Raw genomic sequence first — 22,796 nt, forward strand, 5'->3', positions numbered from 1 at the left:
AACAATTACAATTACAAGCTAAGACATGGCAACTTGAACCTACACCTTATGGGAAAAGATATTAGATTTCCATAGAGAAAACAAAGCTGATCCTTCCATATGTGTCTACTGTAAAACTCAAACAGAGTGATGGATGTGAAGATAAATGACATGAATATAGATACCGAAAGTCAACATATATCATCTGTCACCTTTTCTATGTTCAAGTAGTGTAATACTTATTAATTAACTGCCTAATAAATGTAATGCTCTGTTCTAGTAATTTGTAATACAATTACATGACAAAAATTTCCATTAAATATATAAGCATGATTAGTGTAAATAGTGATACATACTTTGAGGAACACGGCCTAATGAAGATAAACAGGGTTTGAGAGAGGAGAGGTTTTTTTTTAAAAACAGAGTAATGAAGAAAGGTCTTATTGAAGAGGTAACATTTAAACTAGGTCTTGAAAGACCATGAGGCAACCCTGTCAAGTTTTGATGGAACAGTATCCCAGGCACAGAAAACGTACAAAGGCCAACTTTGGAAATAGACTGTAATATTAATAATTAGACTTATTGAGAAATGATAAAAAATTGTAAATAATTAACTAAGCACCACTAACTTACCCAAAAACATCACATCTATCTTTTGCCACTACTGCCCTAGAATATTTTACTTCAGTAATTCTAATGTCTTTTCCTAAAACAATGTTTGCATTAAAGAGAAAGGATTGCTAGGAAATCCCAACTGAAATTTCAAGTGGAGTCAAATAAAAGATCCATAGCTAAACATTTTATATCTTTACAGCTGAAAGAAACCTGAAAGGGTCATGCAATCTCTATGACTCAAATACCTGAACAGCATCAAATACAATTTATCACATTTTATAACTTTTCTAATGTAGTTTGAATGCAATCACATTCGACAAGGTTAGAGATTTCTGTGCCAGAGCCACAGTCATTGTTTTGTATCAAAATCAAACCATGGGATGTAAAATTAGGATTTCTGTCTTTACTGTAGTTTTAAAAATTTTATCATTCTCAAAAAAGTCTTAAACACCAAGGATTAATGTTACATAACTATTGAGGGGATTTTATTCACGAAATGCGATAATTTAGCAAATATTGCTAATATCATTATTCAAGTTTGTAGCTCTCTCATGCCTGAAGTGATATTCACAACCTACAAAGAACACAGAACGTATACCACCAGTTCTCCTCAAACAAAATAATTTATTTTCACCTGTATTATGCTTACAATGAAGAATTTTGCTGAAGTGTTAAGCTATTTTTTTCTTACTTTTAAAATGTGCAGTAGCCTTGAGCTCCAGGTCTTATTAGCCATTGGTCAAGAACCTGAGAAGAATTTTGCATTGTAAATAGACAAGAGAAAGTGATACAACTCATTGTCTTCCAGGGATAATATATAGAAGGATTATTCAGATGAAGTTGTAAAGTAACAATTATTTCTAAGAGTACTTTTGAAAAGAAGGGGGGAAGAGGTCCTTAGGTAGGTTAGCACTAGCTCTGAGACAACGTCTGTGCCAGGCTCTGAGCATAGAGAAGGGACACAGTACTTGCCAAATATTCCCTTCTCTACCACTATTTGATTTTAAAATTAATTTTACTATGTTAAGAAGAGGTCAGCCCTTATGACACCTATAGAATGATGTATGTCATAGTTAAAAGATATACTTTTCGTTAACCACAGAAGTAGCAGTATATGGTTACAGAAGAACTTTGAGCAGAAACGTGGTATATTAGCTCTGGTTGCCCTAACAAAATACCACAGCATGGGTGGCTTAAACAATAGAAATTTGTTTTCTCGCAGTTCTGGAGACTAGCAGTTCAAGATGAAGGTGCCAGCAGAGTTGGTTTATCGTGAGCTCTTTCTTCCTGGTTTGCAGATGTCTGCCTTCTCTCTGTGTCCTCACATGACTTTTCTTCTGTGTATTTTTTTTCCTGATGTTCATATAAGGACTTCAGTCCTTAGGATTAGGACCCAACTCATGACTTTGTTTAACCTTTATTACCTCTTCAAAAGTCCTGTCTTCAAATATAGTGACATTGGAGGTTAGTGCTTCAACATATGAATTTTAGGGTCTGGGGCAAAATTAATTGTATAACACTTAGAGAGCTTGATGTCTTCTCTTGGTTATAATACTGTCTTACTTGGAAGATCTTTCCCTCTTTATGCCCCTTGTTTTTTCTTCCTTTTTCTTTTTCTTTTCTTTTTTCACCTGTAAAATGAAGTTGAAGTACATGATTTCTATGTATCTGACAAAAGAAACCTGGCTTTTTCTGTGAAAAAACAAATTTAGTGACCACTATTTCAAGTAATAAGACAAAAATGACTCCTTGCGGAACTTGAGTACTAGAATTGTTTATAATTATTAACTATAATATTTAGTGTTTATTTTATTCTAATAAATTGTCTCCTAAATTGTCTTAATCCACAGAGAAATACAAACTAAAAGCTTGTATTAAAAGACACTGCATGAGCCTGTAATCGACTTCTCTCCATCTCAAAAACCAACATCTTAAATAATGCATCATGAAGTAAAGCTAACAATGCATTCAGAGATCCAGGCTATTTAAACATTTCAGACAGAATATTGTTGACATGATGGTTCATCATAAAACATTAATATGGTAAATGCCTAGGGAATTTATTAATGCATAGACGCCAAAATGTTAATTAATTAAAATGAATTAAATTTAGTAAAACCATTATTAGCCATGCCTGGCAATTTAGGCAAAGAAAGAATTAGGTCCTGTTAACACTGCTGCCTGATGAGTAGAACACTGGATTAATTATCAAGAATCACAGACAGATTGATGTTGTTTATACATACTCCTTAGAAAGTCAGATTTCTGGGCACAATAGATATGAACTTCAGGCATAATGTTGGGGTGCTAGGTCATTAAGCATGATTAGAAGTCTGGTTTTATCTGCAATCCAGGCTTCACATGAAAGCGCAGTACATATTCTAGCATGAAGTAAGGTAGAAATGGAGGCAGAAATAAGATTAAGATTCAGAGACTGGAAAGGAGGTACACAGAAAATGAAGAAAATGAATCGAAGAGCTGCCAAACCCATTCCCATCACTCCTTTTGACTACAAATGCAGCAGCTGTCTTCTTGGGATGTTTGAAATATTCTCCTTCGGCTTCTGACAAAGAACATTAGGTGTCATAATTTTGCTAATATATGCTCCTGACTTTGCTTCCTGAACTTAAATAGCACATTCCAGTCTATAATTTCAACTAAGAGCAAAATGAACAAGAGCCCCATAGACTCAATCCTTACCCTTTAGAAGCTGGTAATTGGAAAAAGTTGCCATAATGAAGAGCCCAAAAGAGGAAAATGTAATTAACCAGGAGCTCTGTATAGAGTCTAATTTGATTTTCTTGGCTTGTTAGCTCAGCTGGTTGGAGTGAGGTGTTAATGAAGTCAAGATTGCAAGTTCAATTGCCATATGGGCCAGTTAGTTTCACTCAATTCTATGGCTACTGACCAAATGAGTTATATTGGTCACAAGAGGAATTAGGCAAGAAAGAATGGTTTAGAGAAAATCTATTAATACCGCTATCAAACAAACTCAAAACGCTACTGTCAAGGCAGGGTTGCGGTGAGGACTATGTTTTAATTATTTAAAATTGAGAAAATGTAAAACTCTGAGAAGTGAAAATTGAGACAAAAATTTAGACTTTCTGAACTTAGTGTCCTTTACCAAATAAGTTTTCCTGATAAATGTATTTTAGTTGCTTCTTAACTGAGTTCTCAGACATCTCTATTCAAATATGACTGGGAATATGGATTTCAGCAGAGGTGGATTAGGTATATGAGATGAGAGAGATTCACTACAGAGAGAGAAACAGTCTTTAGGGCTGACTGGGGAGGAAAGCAGAAATAAGGAAAATAAGGTTGGTAATAGAAACACAATGTTAAAAACAGGAAATTGCTTCATCATTTACTCAATGTGGAATAGCTCTAGTATCTAGACAGACTCTTCCAATCTTATGATTGGGCTCTAATTCCCACTTAGAACTGTGATGCATTTTAAGTTAAGTAAAGGTAAAATCCTAAACAAACCCAGGCTTAAACCAATTACAAAAGAGTGCAAAGTACATCTACCTGCCTTAGCCCCAGGGAAAATTTGCAGGCAATTCCTGTTTATCCTAAGATGTTAAAACCACAGACACATCTACAACTGAGTACTATCATACTTAACACACATATAACAGCGATAGTCATTTTGTCATATGAAACCAACATGTCTGGAACTATTTTATAATACTCCCAGAGAAATTTCCCAGAGAAAGAGTTTGAGCTAAATTTGCTTGCTAGCAAATGATTATCATAATGACACAGCTGATAGAGAATCTGGAGTATGATTATTGAATAAATCAGCTCTGGGAGAGGAGCCGGTTCTTTAACAACCAAGAGCAGGTATGCAATACCATTTGCAGTTCACCTGTTTCCCCTTCAACCCACAAATCTGGTTCCTCTCCTCATTCTAACCTACTTCAGCCACAAGGAAAATCATTCGTATCTTTGGTTTTTCCAGTCTTAAAAAAAAACAAGGCCTTTCTGGCATGTTTTGGGAAAATCTCAGATGAAAGTTATATTTGTAAACTTCTACGGCTTGCCTGAAAATTCTGAGGACCCTTAAATTTCTCTGTGGGAAGCAAGGAACAAACCAAGTAAAGCTTCCCTCCTCAGTTTCTCCTGATAAGTAACATTTGATTTCTATCAAACCAGTAAGCAGCATTTGATAGAAAATTAAAGACCTAATTCTCTATTTAACATTATATGAGTAAAAACAAGTAGCATACTATTAGGTTTCTTTTGAATGGTGATTATTCTAGAATTCAGCCCCAAACTTTTTTTTACTCTCCTTTTCAAACTTTTCCTTTTATAATAAATAACAGAGACAAAAATGTTTCTATTGGGTGGTGTGAGAGAGAAGAGATAGACAATTAACTAGTGGTCTGCTCAGTTACAGGAAAAAATGCCTGAACAGCATTCTGTTATCTTGCAATAATGGGGCCATTTATGTGCCTCACATTTTCATTTTCAGCTCTGTGTTCATTTTAATTACTTTCATTTGAATACCTGATCTTAACTTTTTCCCCTACACATGCCTGGCTAATCAAAATGCTTGATTTATTAATATTGAACAGAGTTACAGCACTTTATTAATAAACTAAATTTCAGCAACTGGATCTAGTAAGGCAATTACAAACACTACGGCCAGCTAGAATGATACTTTAAGTGCTTTGGAAATGTCAGACGAAAACTTGTTAAACCAGACAAGCACCAGTGACAGTTAATAGTAGTGCTCTCATGCCCCCTATTGGTTACTTACTTGAGAATCACGTTGAAGCTAAGTCATTTTGTGACCAGAGAAAAAAAATGTTCAATGTTTTCTCTTGAATGTGGTTTTGATCATAAACTAAAAGGTATTTACAGACACACACACACACGAATGTATCTCTCTGGTTTCATGTTTGAATTGAAGCTAAAAAAAAGTGAGAAAGAGAGAGTGAATTTTGCGTTGGGTGTGAAAAAGTCCCACATCCACTTATATTCACAATTGGTGAGTTCCATCCATGTACTATTTTCTCATGAGATGTTAGCTTTTTGGTATAGTGCAAAGGTCATGAACTTTTAAACTAACTGGTCCTGAATTTGAATCGAGGAAATTTATCTTCCTTATCCATCACATTAAACCATGTAAACATGGAAAGTTATTTTTTTAATCTTGAAAATGACTTGGGTTATAATTATTATTACACATTGTTGGTTTGAAGATTAAAAGATAAATGGTTTGCCTGAAAGTGCCTACTAAGAATATATTAAATGCTAAGTAAATGTTAGGTTTTCTTTTTTTTTTTTTTTTTCTCTGTTATAGACATTACCTGTATCCCATTTTGTAGATAGAATTGAGGTTCAGGCAGATAGAAAAAAAGTGGCCAAGCTTTTGCAGCTAGTAAATGATAATAAAGACATCAAAACCTAGAACATTTTGCTTCTAATGCAAATATATTTTGTTATATTGTTTATATAATTTCATCATAACTCAGTGTTGCAAAATCAGGTCTCTATAGGCTACCCTACCTTGATTTACATCTTACAAAATTTAATAAGAAAAATGCAGGAAAAGGAGGAGTGGTCTTATTTTAAAAGTGTCCTGGACAAGATTCGAACAAAGATTTGACTTGTATTATAAAAAATAAAATCAGAGTATTCTCAAAATAACCACTGACTACTCTCAAAAATTATGCTAAAAGATTAATTATTCGACAGCAGTTTATTCTGTGTGAACATAATATACCATCTCTTCGCATTTTGCTGCTACTTCTCCTGTTAGAAATACCAGCTTTCAGGAAGATCTTGTGGGTTTTCATATCTACTCTATAAATGAATGAAAAATAGTTCTGACAGATTTTACCACATGGATGTCTATAAGCAGAATTAAATATTAATGTAAGTACAGATGTTTAATTACCAAGTAGAATTGATAATATTCTCAACACAAGACACTTCAAATAATTTGATTTTTTTAACACTAAAAATTTATTTTATACCCAGAAATTATCTGTCATCATTTATTTAGTAATTGGTCAGACTTTTAAAATAATATAATCAGAAATGTATTTAATTGTGTTTTCCACCAGTGCTTCAGGTTGCAAATTATTCAAAATTATTTCAATCATGTCCAAATATACTAATTTTTATAACAGAAGAGAAGCCACATATGTGAGCAATTAAATACACACTTGTTTCTATTTTAGGATAATCTGGAAAAGCATAGTGACTTAAATATCTGCCCACTCATGTAATTTCCTGGGTAGATCATAAATCAATGTTAATAAGGCCAAAACATCAATTTTTGGTGAGTCTGGAATTGGCACATATATATTTAATAATGAATCATTGTAGGTCATCTTTATCAGCAAAGACATGTGCCATTATAATTGTATTAATCTTAGTGGAAAGTGCTAAGTTAAGGTCATACAAGTCAATTAAGCTTTGTCGAATAGTATAAAATAAAACAAATAATTATAAACTGGTACTACAATGATGTGTTGGATACAGAGTTACATCACTCTTGTAAGTTCATTTCTTGATCCATTCACTAACAAGTATTTACTGGCAAAAGACAACTAGGTTTAAATCTGATTAACCACTTGCTAACAGGCATATGGCGATTGCCTCATAGCTTCAAATCTCTCTTATCTTTAAATTAGTGATAAAAAATGCCCAAATTCACAAGATTGCTGTAGAATTCAAAATACAGTAAAAGTGTCATTTAATATCTCTGCAGTAAACATTATCTCAGTCTAAACATGAGCTTTTTTCCTTAAGTGGTCAAATCATTCACCTCTCTATAGTTTCCTGAACCATAAGTTATTGGACAAGAATATATTTTACATCCTTTCTAAATCTAACCTTTGATATTACTGCAAATCCACCATGCCTAAATGGCAGAACTAGATATTGGGGTATTGTTCCAGATTATTCTCTTCAATGAATCTTTCTAAAATAAAATATGTTTCAACCTTATTCTATAATTTTAACAAAAGTATATAGTGTGTAGAAACAGATAATGTTTTTTAAAAAACTTTTATATTAAGTTCAGAGGTACAAGTTCAGTTTTGTTACATAGGTAAACTTGTGTCTTGGGGGTTTGTTGTATAGATCATTTTGTCACCCCGGTATTAAGCCTGATCCTCTCCCTCCTCCCAACCTTCAACCTCCAAAAGGCCCTAGTGTGTGTTGTTCTCCTCTGTGTGTTCATGTGTACTCATCATTTATCTCTCACTTATAAGTGAGATTATCCAGTATTTAGTTTTCTGTTCCTGTGCCAGTTTGTTAAGGATAAGGGCCGCCAGCTCCATCCATGTCCCTGCAAAGGATGTGATTTCATTCTTTTTTATCAGTGCATAGTATTCCATGGTTTACGTTACTACATATTCCTTAGTCTATCTTTGATAAGTGTTTACGTTGATTTCATGTCTTTGCTATTGTGAATACTGCTGCAATGAACATACACATGCTTGTGTCTTTATAATAGAATAATTTGTATTCATTTGGGTATATATCTAGTAATGGAATTACTGGGTCAAATGATATTTCTGTCTCTAGGTCATTGAGGAATCACCACACTCTTCCACAATGGTTGAGCTAATTTACACTCCCACCAGCAGTATAGAAGCATTCTTTTTCCTCCACAACCTCACCAGTATCTGTTATTTTGTTGACTTTTAAATAATAGCCATTCTGACTACGTGAGGTATCTTATTATCATTTGGATTTGCATTTCTCTAATGATGAGTGATGTTGAGCTTTTTTCATGATTGTTGGCTGCATGTATGTTTTCCTTGAAAACAGTCTCTTCATGTCTTTTGTCCACTTTTTCATGGAGTTTTGTTTTTTCTTTAAATTTATTTAAGTTCCTTATAGATGCTGGATATTTGACCTTTGTCAGATGGACAGACTGCAAAAATTTTCTCTCATTCTGTAAATTGTCTGTTTACTCTGTTGATAGTTTCTTTTTCTGTACAGAAGCTCTTTAGTTTAATTGGATCCCATATTTTTCTTTTGTTGCAATTGCTTTTAGTGTCTTTGTCATGAAATCTTTTCCCATGCCTATGTCCTGAATTGTATTGCTTAGGTTCTCTTTCAGGGTTTTCATCGTTTTGGGTTTTACATTTAAGTCTTTAATCCATCTTGTATTAATTTTTGTATATGGTATAAGAAAGGGGTCCAGTTTCAATCTTCTGCATATGGCTAACCAGTTATCCCAGCACCATTTATTGAATATGGAATCCTTTCCCCATTGCTTGTTTTTGTCAAGTTTGTGGAAGATCAGATAGCTGTGTGTGGTCTTATTTCCAGGTTCTCTATTCTGTTTCATTGGTCTATGTGTCCGTTTTTGTACCAGGACCATGCTCTTTTGGTTACTGTAGCCCTATAGTATAGTTTTAAATTGGATAGCTTAGTGCCTCCAGCTTTATTCTTTTTGCTTAGGATTGCCTTATCTATTTGGACTCTTACTTGGTTTCATATGCATTTTAAAATAGTTTGGAAACAGATAATATTTTTTAAAAAATCCAGTCAAGGCTTTAGCTTCATTCAATTATTCTGTTCTACTTACAATAAATTTTCCGTATATAATTTTTTTTTTTTGGCAGGGTCTCACTTTGTCACTTAGGCTGGAGTACAGTGGCATGATCTCTGCTAACTGCAGCCTCTTTTTCCTGGGCTCAAGCGATGGTCTCACCTTACCCTCCTGAGTTGCTGGGACTACAAGCACATGCACCCACGTCCAGCTGATTTTCTGCATTTTTGATAGGGAATAAGTTTCGCCATGTTGCTCAGGCTGGTCTTGAACTCCTGGCCTCAAGTGATCATCCTGCTTCAGCCTCCCAAAGGGCTGAGATTACAGGTGTGAGTCACAGTGCCCAGCCCTTAAGTGTACCTTAAAAATGTTTCTTCACAGTACATAAACAATATGAAAGGAAGAAATGTAAATAAAATCATCTAGTGTTGTTTGAAAATGCCTCCTTCATGTAGTTACTTTGAAATAAATTTTGGTACATGCCTAAATCTGATAAAAAGAAAAAATCTTTAATAAACATAAAGAAAAGCAGACTGAGCACCATGTCTTACGCCTATAATCTCAGCACTTTCAGAGTCTGAGACCAGCAGATGGCTTGAGCCCAGTTGTTTGAGAGTTGCCTGGGAAACATGGTGAAACCCCATCTCTACAAAAATACAAGAGATTAGCCATGGGTAGTGGCATGTACCTGTAGTCCCAGATACCTGGGAGGCTGAGGTGGGATGATCACCTGAACCTGGGAGGTCCAGCTTGCTGTGAGCCATGATTGCCCCTTAGTGAGGGAGTGAGACCCTACCTCAAAATAAATAAATTAAATAAATAAAATAAAAAAGTAAAGTGACTGGACAGTAATATCATAAACCTGAGAATGTTTTACTCTCAAAAATCACCCTATAAATAGTTTTTCCTAAGATGCTGTATTTTCCTCACTGAAAGCTATGTCTTATTTTTTTTTTACTGATAATGAGTACAAGTGCTAATGATTATAGAAATAGAAAGAAATGAATAGGGTGTTATACAATGTTTTAAACCTTGTAGGAGTCTTAATTTTGAGGTTCTTTAGGTTGCATTGAAGAACTCTGGAAATAGTTTTGACAGAGGTCAAAACTATTCTTCTTTGTGTCTTCTAGGCCAAGCAAGCCAAAACTTGTCAGATCCCCTGATTGTACAGCATTCAAATGTCCTGAAAAATTCTCAGGAAATGACCCTTCCTAAAGTTGCTTTACTGAGGATCAACGAAAGTAAAGAAGGAGTATCTTGAATATCAGTTCCTTTAGTCTGGCCCACCTCTTAATGGTAAATAGCTTTGATAGGCTGGCAGCAGGGATGAAGAAAATGAGAAAAAATAGGCAAAGGTAACAAGAGTTCCTCTATCTTAATGTTTTAAGGACTTTGAGGATACTGCCGATACACTTCAATCTTATTAAGGCCTCAGCCTCAGCCTTTCCTACAAATTAGCCTTTTTGACTTCTGTTTGCTACAAGTTGAAAAAAAAATCACCCCAAAACCAGCTATCAGAGGCAGGAGGAAAAGCAGCAGCATAAATGTACAAATTCCTTCAACAAACAGAAAGCCTATGCTATAGTTTCTTCAAAAAGGAAAATGAATGCATAGAGCTCAGAGTCTAGGATAATCAGCCAATATTAAAGTTATTTTATATATGTCCATCTAACAAAATACATTATTTTGGTGATGTCAATGAATATCCAAGATCCTTTCTGTAAAATTTCTATTTCAAAGATTTAAATTTGAAACTACACCTTCCTCATCTGTTAAAACTTAGACCTTAAATAAATGCTACATAGAGTCAAATGAGGGTAAAATCAAAATGCCACCTCCTAGTATGTTGATTGACATACTAGGAGGTGGAGATTAATTGCAAATAGAAGAAGAGATGGAAAAAGGAGGTATGGCTGTCAGAGTCATTTGGAGGTTTTACACAGGTATATACACGTACCCTGGAGACTTTAGGACTTACTACCATAGTAGACCACTGTCTATCCCTCAGACACGTCAGAGAAAAGCTGCATTGAGCACCACAGATCCTGATCATCCTTCCAAATGACTTTTAGTTTAAACAATAGTATTATATATATCTAAAGTAAAATCTAAATTACTTTTGCAGAATGCTTTAAAGTTTGCTAAAACTTTGTAAGCATCTGTAATTAGCCTGGCACTGCCTTCAGCAGCTACTCACGTCTTATCTACAAATATTTAATATTATCTAGAAGAAAACAATAGTAGGACAAAACCTCTTTTTTGGGTGACAAAATGGAGTCTTAGAGAATTAGAATAGTGTATGTAAGTCTACACAGCTTGTAAAAATCGGAGACAAGTTAGGACCCAGATGTGCTTAACATCAAATTTTACACACTTTCTATTACCATAGAGGACTTCCCATTCGGGGCATTATTTGTCAATTTGACTCAAAGCCATGGTCAGAATGAGGCTCAATGTTCTTTATAACATTGCATGGAAATATACTCTCACTAATTTCTTCCCCTTATTTTAAATCCCTCTTAATTAATTAGGATTCACATTACTTCCATACATGTAATTTTTCTCAATTTTGCAGTAATTTTAGTCACTTGCCGTATTTTATAACAAAGCACAATGTTCTTGAAAGATCTGAATCCTTTATTAATAAGATGTTATAAGAAAACATCCCATAAGTTGGAATGTACTTTATGAAGGCAATTGTCATACTGACTTTCAAAAATTTAAGTTTCATCATTCTCATAATAAATTTCTCTACATATTTAAATAGCAAGTATCAGCAATAATTGTCAGTTAATTTCTCAAGTTCTATTATGCGATTGCAATATATACAGTGCAAAAGCTAGGTAGAAAATGTGTTATAAAATAAAGGGAAAAAGGAGAGAGAGAGAGAGAGAGAGAAGTTCACACTGGTAATGACTGGTGTTTCCAAATTCTAAAAGAAAAATGATTAGTCTTTGCAAACATTTATTTTTTTTTAATGATTAGTCTCTGGAAACATTTATTTATTTAGGAACTTAATAAATAAAGGAACTTAAATAAATTTACAATTAAAAAAAAAAACTCTACCAAAAAGTAGCCAAAAAAGAAGTATCTTCTTCAAAGAAGAAGTATTTACACACTTAACTTCCAATCTGCTGGAGAATGCAAAATATAAACTTTTCCTATGTGAATTAGTAAATTTTTCTCAATGTCAAAGACATTTTAATTTGGATATTTTATTACTTGTAGCTACATTTCTAGCATACTTTAGCCATGAAATCCCAAGTCTATATTTAACTATAAAGTGTTTTTTGATATACATCAAGTTCAAAGAGAACAATCTGTGCCTGGCACAGCAGATTTGAAAGCATTCCAATGTGATATTAAATGATGATGATCAAGCCCTAGGAGTATACTCAACCTAAATAACTAGTTGAATGGCATGCTGTTGCCTTTTAAAATATGATATGCAGCACACTTTATACCTGGTCCTCTACCCAACTACCACATTGCATCTAACTATCTGAAATAAAGTAGACAAGTCTTTATGTCTACCTACCTAATAATAAAAGGTAAATTCCCTTGGTATTTTGCATTTTAATTCTGACAATCTTCAAATAGAATCTCCAAATAGAATAAAAAATTCAAATTAAACACATTCAAATGAAAGAATAAAACATTTAAATCTTTTTAAAAATTTAGGAGCCCCAGAATATTATCTGGTATATTCATAACAGGAATATAGCAGAATTATTTCTCGATGTGGTGGCTAAATTTTCTGGGAACAAAGCTTTAATCGAGTTTACTGTATTCATACAGAAAGATTTCTGAGAGACAAAGGAGAAGGCATTTTTATTACTAAAATAAATGACTTTTTTTCTAGTTACAAAATTGATTAATGGCATTTTATTTGAGAAACCTGGTCATTATTAAAGAATACAGGAATTAAATCTAGATGGTGGTTGTACAACATTGTGAACGTACTTATTGCCACTAAATTGTTCACTATAAAATGGTTACTTTTATGTTATGTGAATTTAACTTCAATTTTAAAAAATGAATAAATGTTATATTTAATTTTGACAAATGAGGTAGCTTTATATAGACATATTATTGTTAAGTTGAAAGAAAGTTTCAGGGTTGTGTATGTCATATGTACCTTGTATCTATAGACATCTTGTAGCTAGTCTTCCAACTTTCAAGCATAGACCTTCACACACTTGAGTCTTCCTTACCAACAAAGTTTTGTTAATGACTGTGTACCTCATATATACCTTGTATGTATAGACATCTTGTAGTTAGTCTCCCCACTTTCAACTAAAAACCTTCACATACTTGAGTCTTCTTTAATGACAGAGTTTTGTTAATGTTTCAACTTTTGGCGTGCAGAGTTAAGAGGATCACTTTTTCAGCCCAGTAGAGAGATAAGATTGATATATTTCTATTATAGACATTCTCATTCCCCTTAAAAATGATTGAGAGGTAAGTCTGTAGGTTTCTAGAAAAGCTTTTCCTCACTAGTGAAAAGAAACGCATGTAAAGAAAAGCCTCTCTTCCTTGCTGGATACTGTGATGTCTGTTTGTGGCACTTGGAACTGTTTCAATCAATCTGTGGCCATGAAGGGAGACATTGTACCATGCTGAAGAAAGCACAGTGTTAAAGGCATTATTGTGCCACTCTCTTAACTTCCAATCTACTGGAAAATGCCAAATCTAGATTTTTCTTATATGAATTAGTAAATTTTTCTCAATGTTTACGATACTTTAATTTGGATATTTTCTTACTTGTAGCTGAAAGCCTTCTCCTCTTAGTTGCAGTGTGATTCCAGTTCCCCATTTTTTGGCACATGGGAAAATCATGGTACAAAAACTGTCTAAGCACTACATAGTTTTATATGTATATAAAAATATATATTTTGGTCAAATGGTATTTCTGGCTCTAGATTCTTGCTACATTGTCTTTCACAGTGGTTAAACTAATGTACACTCCCACCAACAGTTTAAAAGTAAAATTTCTCCACATCCTCTTCAGCAAATGTTGTTTCCTGGCTTTTTTATGATTGCCATTCTAACTGGTGTGAGATGGTACCTCATTGTGGTTTCAATTTGAATTTCTCTAGTGACCAGTGATGATGAGCTTTTTTTCAAATGTTTGTTGACTGCATAAATGTCTTCTTTTGATAAATGTCTATTCATATTGTTTGCCCAGTTTTTGATGGGGTTATTGGTCTTTTTCTTGTAAATATGTTTATGTTGCTTGTAGATTCTGGATATTAGTCCTTTGTCAGATGGATAGATTACAGAAATTTTCTCACATTCTTTAGGTTGCCTGTTCACTCTGATGGTAGTTTCTTTTGCAGATCAGAAGCTCTTTAGTTTAATTAGATCCCATTTGTCTATTTTGGCTTTTGTTGCCATTGCTTTTGGTGTTTTAGTCATGAAGTCTTTGCCCATGCCTCTGTCCTGAATGGTAATACCTAGGTTTCCTTCTAGGGTTTTTATGGTTTTAGGTCTTACATTTAAGTCTTTAGCCCATCTTGAGTTACATACCAAAAGGATTATAAATTATTCTACTGTAAAGACGCATGCACCCGTCTGCTTATTGCATCACTGTTTATAATAGCAAAGACTTGGAACCTACCCAAATGCCTATCAATGATTGATTGGATAAAGAAAATATGGCACATATACACCATGGAATACTATGCACTCATAAAAAAATGATGAATTTGTGTCCTTTTCAGGGACATGTATGGAGGTGGAAACCATCATTCTCAGCAAACTAACACAGAAACAGAAAACCAAACACTGCTTGTTCTCACTCATAACTTGGAGTTGAACCATGAGAATGTAACTGAGTTTTTTGGGGATGTTAGTGAGGCACAGCTTCCCGAGAGAATGCTGTGGATTTTTGGTTTTTGCTTTTTTAGGAATAAGAGAAGGGACCACTACAGGTGTGCTGTACGCTTGTAAAAGTAAAATATTGGACCCAAGAAGTGTTTTAGAAGGGTGATTTTATTTAGGTAGAGAAAAGAGAAGAAGAGAAAGATTTCCACCAAAAGTGTGGAAGGGGATTTTAGAGGGGAAAATTCAGGAGGGGAAAGAGAGGTTTCCCTACGTGGGAGGGTATTTTAGAGAGCTGGAAATTTGGTGTGGGTGAAGAAGCAGGGGAATTTATCCTGGGAGAAATTCCCACCTTCCCAAGTTCCTTTGGCCAATGAAAGGAGTTCCTTTAAACTTCCTCTGGGGTGATTGACTCTTAGTTTTTTTCCCATGCCCACAAAATTTAAACATAAACCATTAAATCTCGTGGATAGAGAGAAATGGTTTGCGGGCATGGCACTTGGAAGTTTTTGCCCTTAAAACTAAGCCCCCTTGTGAACCCAGTAAAAAAAAAACACATTCCCTCAAGAACACATGGACACAGGGAGAGGAACATAACACACCGTGGCCTGTCAAAGGGTGAGGGGATGGGGGAGGGATAGCATTAGGAGAAATACCTAACGTAGATGGTGGGTTGATGGGTGCACCAAACCACCATGGAATGTTTATAGCTATGTAACAGACCTGGATATTCTTCACATGTATCCCAGAACTTAAACTATAATAAAATGGTTTTCTAAAAAAAAATTTTTTTAATGTTTTCCTGAGAATGTAAACAAACTTGTGGTGGCTTCTGGATTGCAGAGCATTCCAGAGTAGCTGCAACACGTAACGAAAGGAAGCCTTCTGCTGTGTCCACTTTAAATTTTGTATTTGTGCATGAATTATGTATTCTAAAAGAAATAATTATTAAATAAATAAATATATGTATATGAACATATACTAAAATTTCTTGAAGATTACACACATCATTGGATAATGACGCATCCTTTCATGGTATAAGGTGTGAGGAAAAGGACATCACTTATTAATTCATAGAGTTCTTGTTTGAATTTGTTTTAAAATAAATGTATGTTACCTATTTGGATTTAATAATAGATGTGACATGGTTTAGCTGTGTCCCCACCCAAATCTCACCTTTAATTGTAGCTTCTGTAATTTCCATGTGTCATGGGAGGGACCCAGTAGGAGGTAATTGAATCATGGGCCATGTCTTTCCCATGCTGTTTTTGTGATAATGAGTAAGTCTCATGAGATATGATGGTTTTCTAAAGGGGAGTTCCCCGACACAAGCTCTCTCTTAGCCTCTACACCATGTAAGATGTGACTTTGCTCTTCCTTTACCTTCCGCCATGATTGTGAGGCCTTCCCATCCTTGTGGAACTGTGAGTCAATTAAACCTTTTTCCTTTATAAATTACCTAGTCTTGGGCATGCCTTTATTAGCAGTGTGAGAGTGAACTAATAGAAAATGAAAAATGAAAAAAGGAAAAGTATATATTAGCTACCATTCATAATAGGGGAAAATAGCATACCTATATTTTGGGAGACAAATGTATATGTTTATCAGAATCTTTACTTTTTGTTCAAAAATTTTGTTGACATCCTGTACTAATTAATACTTTCTTAGTTGCAAATATGTATATCTTTGTTAAAATAACCAATCTCATATGGATAGGATTAGAGCTTACTTTGTAAAATACTGAAACCAGAAACATACAGAGTCAGCCCTCTTTGTCTTCTCATGTCTTTACGTTGCTTCTCTGCAGACAGCGGCCTATCCCTGTGGGAAGGGCTCTGGCAATTCTGACCAATTCCAATACCAATTTGAAAATGTCTTGTAAGCTTGGGTGATGTGCCCATCAATTTGACTAATTACAATGATAGGGAGTGAGGCAAAATTACCTTGCTAAATTGCGTCTTAGGCCTTCTTATATCTAAGATGCTTTCAACAGACCTGGCTCTCTGGATTGTCACTGTGAGCAGAACACCACTTACACATCATCTGCCATAGGGGTGGTAGCTCTCTGGCATTTCCCCATACCTACCATGGGTCAGGTACTGTGAAAGTTATTTTCCTATATTCATTGGTTAATAATCCTGATAAACTTCCCATTTTAGTTAGTATGAATGCCAAAATTAAGGATTTATAATTTAAAATAATTTGTCAAAATTACAAAGATAAGAGACAAAGTCAGGATTTGAACAAATATCTATATTTGACTATAGTCTGAGATATCTTCAGCAAACCACTCAAACCACTGAGAATAAGAATTAGCTTTTAAAAAATATTCATCACATATACTTCATTATAAATGTATTTCTTCATCAAATGACAGAAGTCATGTCTACACATAAAGAGTTTTTTATGAGAACTGGAATACAGCTACACTGGCTGTATGTAGGGACAGCTCCATGAAGAAACTCTCTGGGTCTCACAGGATTTTTCAGTGGATATCTTTGGGAGAAATATATACTAATTCTGATCAGAAATGTCTAGAAAATCAGATATTGTCCATTTTTAATTGTAGGGCATTGTCATCTTTAGTTACACATCAATGTCCCTTGTTACATCAAAAAATTACATTAGTTATATATAGAAGTGATATGTTGTAAAATTTTTATATTGGAAAACAATAGTGATTTGGGGTAAAATAATTACATTTCTCATTTTGAATAGTATATCCCAATTTTAGCAGATAATTCCAGCTACCTGAGTAACAATTAAATATACTGATCTGTTAACACCAGTCCTAATTTTTCAGACAAAATATGTGGGAATGATTAATGGTGATGGGGGTTGGATGTGTGTTCTTAAAATATTCTTTTGGGTTGTTCTGATGTTCTGGGGAGATCGGAAGCACTCTTACAGACCATCTGTGTTCACTGTGGCAAATAATTTTTTAGAGTCATTGCAGAGGTAATTTAGAATCAAAGAAACAGTCTGTTCCTGTATACAAAATCACATTTGGTGAGACTGACATTTCTAGGTCTCTGCCAACTATAATATCATAAGAGTGGATTATACCTAAAACCATCGTTATATTGGATTTGGACAACATTTTTCAACTATGCCATCCCTAACCACTTATAACAATTAGGACTTTAATTCCTTTAGACTTTTTAACATTTCATGTTTCTCATTTGTAAAATGGACAGTAATAATAACTACAAAAGACACTTGTTAGAGTTTTGAGTGTGAAGCAATGTAAATATAAGATGTCATATATTCTTAAACACTTTCCCTTGTGAATTACCCTACTATCATTCAAAATACAGAGTCCGCCCCCTTTTCAGAGATTTTCTGAAGCTGTCTGGTTAGAACAAACCCATCTCTTCTCTTTGCACCTATACTACATGGCTAATCTCTCTACTCTAGAACTTCGTCTTCTATTTTACATCATAGTTATTTGTGTATATTCAGTCAGCCCTATTAGGCTTTAAGCACCTTGAGATAAAGACCTTTTCCTTATCATAATAGTGATTCTTTCGTGTCCATCATCAAGGCGTCCTTGACAGGGCCTTATATACAATAGGTCCTCAACAAATACTCATTAAACTGTGTTGATAAAGGTCTCAGACCACAGGACTGCATGAAGTGACTACTTGTCTATTGTTTATTACTATTTTACCTGAGACTAGCAACAGTATTTCTTTGCTCCTTTGCCTAATGGAAGGAACAATGTCTTTGAAATGAAAAGTTAAATGTTCTGAATCCATTCCTTTCTCTATGTCAGACTCTTATATAAGAGTCTAAGAAAAAAACATAATACAAGATAAATATTCAGAAGGTTCTTGCAGGACTGCTTTTACTACCCTCTATGCCTTCAGTATGTAATATCCTTGAAGCAAATTTTACAATTATGTAACATGATTAAGAGATAATTCTAAACTGATAGCCGCTATGCACTCATTCCTCTTAACTTGTGATATTTTCTAAATGCTCCAAATGTATGACCCAGAAGCAAGAGAAATCCTTTAATATTCATTATTATAACTTTTTGTCCAATTTGTCTTTTAAATTATGGATAGGTTTGTTATTGCTTCTCACCAAAATGTTTCTTTTTCTGGTTATTAAAATGGCTGTTGTTTTAAATTTGAAGTTCTATAGCATCAGGGACATTCACAAAAAAAAAAAAAAAACAGGTTTTTTCATCTTTTGCTTGTTAGATTTTATTTATTGAATATTTTCTTCATATCTATGCTGGCAACATATGATTGCCCAAAAATTCAAAAGCTCCTTTTAAATAACCAGAAGGAATTTCAAACAGCCTGGAAACATAGCAGCTATCAACCCAAAATGGAAAATCATAACAAACTTAAGTTACAGAGCTTAGATATGGGACCTGCTCCATGAGCAGGTGGAGCACAATCTAAAGACGCAAATGACTACTTCAGTCACTATCATTGTCAAATCAATATTCTGTTGCAAGAAAGATATTATATGTGTAATGGACATGTCTCATTCTGCTTCCTGGTTTGCATGCAAATGATCAAAGTGGCACATGCACTAGCTGTTACAAACAAATGGCTTTTTAAGGACGGGATGTAGAAACAAAGAAAGAGAACACTGAAACCCTGAAAGTTCTGTCAGCAACTAGAGGATCCAGGAAAAAAAAAATCAATAACGATGAAGACATGGGAATCTAAGAATCAGGAACCCAACGCAAAAGAGATATAAAGAGAATTACTGATCACACAAAAGGAAGATCCAGAATGACAGTTTGGTTACATGCTAGAGTGTTCGGCCATATAAATAGAGTTTCTGAGGTATTGGCAGAAAAAAAGAAAAGATAAAATGACAAATTATCAGACAGGCTTGATTTTCCAGAAAACTATTTAAAAAAAAATGGTGCCAAGCAAATGAAATAAAAGGACCAATTAATTGCAGGAAAAAAAAATCCATGAAGGCCTTCAAGAAAGGAAGGAAACTCACAGAATGCTGCTTGACTCTTCAATTTTAAAACGTTACATATTTTGGATGGTGAAAATGAGGTGGGAGGATTGCTTGAGGCCAGGAGTTTGGGACCAGCCTGGGCAACAAAGTGAAACTCCATCTCTACCAATTTTCTTTTTAGTTAGCCAGGTATGGTGACATGCATCTGTAGTCCTAGCCACTAGGGAGGCTGAGAAGGGAGGGTTGCTCCAGCCTAAAAGTTTGAAGCTGCAGTGAGCTAAGTTGTCTCCTATAGTTACTGAATGAACTTTTAAAGTTTCACTGTTCTCTTTTTTTGTTTCTGCATCCCATCCTTATTTTTTTATTTTATTTTACTTTAAGTTCTAGGATACATGTGGTGAACATGACGGTTTGTTATTTAGGTATATATGTGCCATAGTGGTTTGCAGCACCTGTTAACGGTTTAAGGCTTGCATGCCTTAGGTATTTGTCCTAATGCTCTCCCTCCCCTTGCCCCCAACTCCCAACAGGCCCCGTTGTGTGATGTTCCCCTTTGTGTACATGTGCTCTCATTGTTCAACTCCCAATTATGAGTGAGATTATGCAGTGTTTGGTTTTCTGTTTCTGTGTTAGTTTGCTGAGGAAGATGATTTCCAGCTTCATCCATGTCTCTGCAAAAGACATGAACTCATTCTTTCTTCTGGCTGTATACTATTCCATGGTGTATATGTGCCACATTTTCTTTTTCCTGTCTATCACTGATGGGCATTTGGTTGGTTCCAAGTCTTTCCTATTGTAAATAGTGCTGCAGTAAACATAAGTGTACATGTGCCTTCACAGTAGAATTACTTATAATTCTTTTGGTATATACCCAGTAATTGGATTGCTGGGTCAAATGGTATTTCTGGATCTAGATCCTTGAGGAATCGCCACACTGTCTTCCACAATGTTTGAACTAATTTACACTCCCACCATCAGTGTAAAAGCATTCCTGTTACACTGAGGAATGCTTTATCCTTGAGGAATCACCACACTGTCTTCCACAAAGGTTGAACTAATTTACACTCCCACCAACAGTGTAAAAGCATTCCTATTACACCCTCACCAACAGTGTAAAAGCATCCTCACCAGCATTTGTTGTTTCCAGACTTTTTAATGATCGCCATTCTAATTGGCATGAGATGGTATCTCATTGTGGTTTTGATTTGCATTTCTCTAATGAACAGTGATGATAAGCTTTTTTTCATATGTTTGTGGGTCACATAAATGTCTTCTTTTGAGAAGTGTTTGTTCATATCCTTTGCCCACTTTTTGATGGGGTTGTTGGTTTTTTAATTGTAAATTTAAGGGTTTTTTTGTAGATTCTGGACATTAGCCCTTTGTCAGATGGCTAGATTGGGAAAATTTTCTTCCATTCTGTAGGTTGCCTGTTCACTCTGATGATAGTTTCTTTTGCTGAGCAGAAGCTATTTAGTTTAATTAGATCCCATTTGTCAATTTTGGCTTTTGTTGTAATTGTTTTTGAAATTTTTGTCCATGCCTACATTCTGAGTGGTATTGCCTAGGTTTTCTTCCAGGGTTTTTATAGTTTTAGGTTTTACACTTAAGTTTTTAATCCATCTTGAGTTAATTTTTACATAAGATACAGGGAAGCATCCCATCCTTAAAAAGCCATTTGTTTGTAATTACTAGTGCATGTGCTACTTTTATCATTTGCGTGCAAACCAGGAAACAGAACGAGGCCTGTCCATCATACATACAATATCTTTCTTACAATGGAGTATTAATTTAATAATGATAGTTTGATATTTGATAATGATAGGCTAAGGGCCAAGCCCCATCTCAAAAACAAAAACAAACAAACAAAAAATCATGTCAATAGAAATGAGACTTCTTGGCAACCACAGTTTTCAGTATATGAAAAATGAAAATTATTTCCTTTTTAGCTCTGAATATGTTGAATCAGGCATTCCCAACCCCCAGTGCTGGGGACCAGTACTAGTTAGTGGCCTGTTTGAAACCTGACCTCAGAGCAGGAGGTAAGCGGCTGGCTGGAGCATTATCTCCTGAGCTCAGCTTCCTGTCAGATATAGGAGTACAGGAACCGTATTGTGAACTGTGCTTGTGAGGCGTGTAGGTTGCCTTCCCCTTTTGAGAATCTAACTAATGCCTGATGATCTGAGGTAAAACAGTTTCAAGTTTCATCCCTAAGCCATTCCCCCTGACCCACTCCCATCCCAGGACAGAAAATGTTTTCCAGGAAACCCTACCCTGTTGCCAAAATGGTTGGGGACTACTGTGTTAAACAATGAAATTGAAAACCAAAAAAAAAAAGAAATTGGTTTGTGGGGATTTTTTGTATTAAAGAAGCTTCAAACTCCCCAAGATAAGACACCTTCAAAAGACAGCCTGTGTGTGTGAAACAGAGGCAATATTTATTAAAATAACCACACACATCTGGCACATTCAACTTGTACCTATGGATATCAGCCCTCACCAATTCATGGTGCATACATTCTACTCTTATGAATATTCCACCAAATCCACCAACAATACCCCAAACAGTTAGCTGTTTGGGCCACCAGCATCTGTGAATGTGGAGAACCTCTATAAAAGGAATCATCAGTGTCAGGCACAACAGAGAGAGAAATCAGTCCTCAAAGTCATCACTTTTAGACAATTGAATGAAGGCAATTCTCTATATTCTCTAGATAAGATAAATATTATTATTCCCATTTTCCAGATGTCTAGGTGAAGCTGAGAGAGCCTAATTAATTGTCTAAACTCACAGAAGAAGTTCAGTTGAGGTTTGGTCCCAAGTGTCTGATTTTACCCTGAACCAAGCAGTTATCTTCCTGTGAGACAAGTAGACCATTTACCATGACAAAGACCTCTGGTGCTGAGCTCCTGGCACAAGGGATAA

Source organism: Cebus imitator, unplaced genomic scaffold (assembly GCF_001604975.1).
Source record: "Cebus imitator isolate Cc_AM_T3 unplaced genomic scaffold, Cebus_imitator-1.0 Scaffold308, whole genome shotgun sequence".
Lineage (NCBI taxonomy): Eukaryota > Metazoa > Chordata > Mammalia > Primates > Cebidae > Cebus > Cebus imitator.